Source organism: Anomalospiza imberbis, chromosome 17 (assembly GCF_031753505.1).
Source record: "Anomalospiza imberbis isolate Cuckoo-Finch-1a 21T00152 chromosome 17, ASM3175350v1, whole genome shotgun sequence".
In the NCBI taxonomy this organism is placed as follows: Eukaryota; Metazoa; Chordata; class Aves; order Passeriformes; family Viduidae; genus Anomalospiza; species Anomalospiza imberbis.
This window is the reverse complement of record NC_089697.1, coordinates 3832787-3835934: the sequence shown is the minus strand read 5'-3', so window position 1 is coordinate 3835934 and position 3148 is coordinate 3832787. Positions and strand designations below refer to the sequence as shown.

At 52.6% G+C, this 3148-nt stretch overlaps 1 long non-coding RNA gene across 1 annotated transcript; it reads left to right on the top strand.

Annotated features, from left to right (window-relative positions):
* Positions 1-250: 250 nt before the first annotated feature.
* LOC137484422 (uncharacterized) lies at positions 251-1646 on the top strand. Its single transcript, XR_011004860.1, has 2 exons — positions 251-635; positions 877-1646. It is a non-coding gene; the product is annotated as an uncharacterized lncRNA (long non-coding RNA).
* Positions 1647-3148: the final 1502 nt, after the last annotated feature.

Here is a 3148-nt window from a genome sequence, read left to right as displayed (position 1 = left end):
TGGGCAGCACTGGGGACCAAAGTGTCCTCCTGGGACTGTGCTGTACCTGCACCATGAGCACCTGCTCTCCCAGCTCTTTCCACGGGGATGTTAAATACATTAATGCTGCAAAATGTGGTCCCTAGTGCCAGCACCCACTGTCACTCTCCATGTCCCAGGCCAGTGGGAGACAGTTTTCTTTGTGCTGCTCCATGCCAGGGCTCTTTGTCCCTCACAGCTGTGGCGTGGGATGTACTCCAGGCACCACAAAGGACAGAGACTTTTAAAAAATGATTAATAACCTCTATCTGTTTTCTGGCTACTGCAGTTATTTTTGGGCCCCATCTTTTTCCTACGTCACCTGAGTTTTACCACCGAGGCAACCAGATTGATAAAAACCCCTCTGCAAGCTTGTTCAAACCCAGAATTAAGTGGGATGAGGAGAAGTGTTGGGAAGCAGCAGTCATTGATTTTCAGGATCTCCACTTTCCAATCCAGGATGGTGACAGGAGCTGGCCCTGGTGTGCTGTGACCCTGCAGTGCATGGGCTGTGCTGGTGTGGGTGCAGCTCCTCACCAGAGCACGTTTCTGCTTGGAAAGCAGCACCTTCTGGGAAGCTGGAGACCAAAGGGCATCCTGATCTACAAGGAGCTCAGGTAAGGAGCCCCTGGGGACTTGCTGGAAAATCAGAGATGAGAAGTACACACCAGGCTGCTCAAAGCACTGGGACAGGACCAGCTGCTGCAGACAATGCTCCTGCTGCTTCAAAAAAAGGATGGGAAAAAATGGTGATGGTTGAGAAAAGGGAAATTCTTTATGTGCTCAGACAACCCTGGGACTGTGTCCTGAAGGAGAAACCCCTGTAACCCACACGGCATTTTTTCTCTTGTTCTTCAGGTGGCCGTGGCTACCCCCACCATCAATGTGAGCCTCAGATCAGCCTGAGCCCTGCACCCCTGAGACCTTGGTGATAATTTGTGGCAGCATCTTGTGGAGGTTAATGACACGTTGTGGGAAGTGGTCAGTTTGAAATTCACTGCTGTCTGATTTCACTTCATATCCTCTTGGCTTTGTGCTGCTGCAAAAAAAACAGCCCCCAGTTGCTCACTGCAACAGCATCTGGCTTTCCCCTCATTATTAACGTCTTCTTTTATTTTTTTTTTCCTCTTTTGGGGTTCTTTTCCCTTCCTAGTAATTGGTGCTGGGTTGCTGGGGGGAAACCATCTGCGTGACTGGGGAGATTTGGAGAGTCAGTAACAGAAGGGATGTTACCAGAGTCTGGTGCTTTAGGAGACTATGGTAATCCAAAGCTGATTACAGCTGGGCTGGTGCAGCAGGAAATTCGGGACATATTGGACACTGACACTTCCCAGGAGCATCAAGCGGTGCAGGGCTGTCTGTGCATGTTGGGCAGGGAAGGCTCCACTCCCTGTTTGCATGGAGGGGGACAAATAGTGACCCTTTCCCTCTGAGATGGTGGCTGGGGAGAAAGGAGATAAGAAGGAACAAAGGGAGGTGGAAAGCACAAAAGCTCTGTTCTCTCTGGGCACACGGCTGTGAAGGTGAACACGTCCACAGCCAGCTCACATTCCCCTGCTGTGACAAAATCCCGTCCAGGGCTGCTCCCTGTGGGCATGGGTCAGTCACAAACAACGCTCCCAGGCCAGTCAATCCATGTCCTCAGTCCTGGCCGTGCTGCTGTGCTGGCCCTGGTGAGTGATGCAGCCTGAGCACACCCAGCACACAGATCACTGGATTTATCCCTGCCAGGGCACCCGGCCCTCTCTCACTTCTGCTGTGCTCTATTGACAAATATCCAGGGTTTGATCTCCTCCAGTGCCGCAAATACTCACCAAGGGGAGCTGCACTGGTGCACAGCAGAGGGGTTTGGGTGAGCCCTGAGGCCGCTGGGGTTGTGCTGGGACTGTGGGATGCTCTGTGCTGGTGGGGCAGCCACTCGGGGAGGCTGTGTCCCACCCCAGCCTGGCCACAAAGGGTGCACTCCAGTTTGGCATGGCAAACAGGGCAGGCTCAGCGTGGAGATGGAGAGCTCTGCCCTGGGTGCACTTTCCAAGTGGTCCGTGCTGGCTCCTGCATCTGCACAGAGGGGAAAGTGCAATATGGGAGCTTTCATGGAAGATTAGGGACTCCCAGTGAGGCTCTTTCCCTCTCTGCTGGGAGGGGACAGCCCTGTGCTGAAGGGGGCTGCAACAGCCCACAGCTAATGGGGGCTGCTGGTGCTTTTGGGAGCAGAAAAAGGGCAATAAAGGGGGCATGTGCTGCCCTGTGCTGCTCCTGCCTCCCCATGGGGCATATCTCATGGGAAAGGCTGCAGTGGGGCCAGTGTGCAAGTGGGATTGAAAGGGTGTGGAGACCCCTGAGACATGCCTATCCCAGCCTGTGCCTAGCTCTTTTTTTGGGGTTTATTTTATTAATTCCCACTTGGCTCCCCCTCAAGCACTGTGCACTGGGGTGTCCCCCCTCGGTGCTGCCTGCGGCACCAGCCTTGGCAGCTCTGTGGGGTCTGCACGAGGCCATGTCCAGGCTGCCCTGGACCAAACCATCCTATTGATTGCTGCTTTATTTACTTGCTCAGTAATAATTTGCTTAATAAAACCCTGCTATAGCGATTAGAGAGTGCCCAACCCTTTTGATTTCCAATTTCTTTCCCAGCCCCAAGGACACTGGTGTTCCTACACTTCCCCTGAGAGCCTGGGGTGTATAATTCATAATTTGGGGTTGCATGGGCTGACCCATTGCTTCTCATCAATAGGTACCAGTAGATAGATACCATCTTGGGATGTTTAGGTGATTTGGGGAGATTCTGTCCTGGAAAACCTTCACTGCAAAGCTCAGGGGAGAAAAGGAACTGCAATTCCTGAGACCCCAACAGGGAGCATGGGAATGAAAACTCAGCAAAAGCCATGATGCCCTCATGATGGGTCTTAATAGCCCATTTCTCATGTGAGCACCACTTGATTTATGCAGCAATGTTCCATGGTGAGGAAAGCATCATCCTTCTCATTAGTGCAGCACCCAGCATGGCAGGGCCATGGCTGTGGGCAAGCCAGCAGCGGAAATATGAAATAATATCAATAAAAGGGAGCAAAAGTGGAGCTTGCCAGATGCAGCCACGCTGGGGGTTGTCAGGAAATGACAACACTGCGTG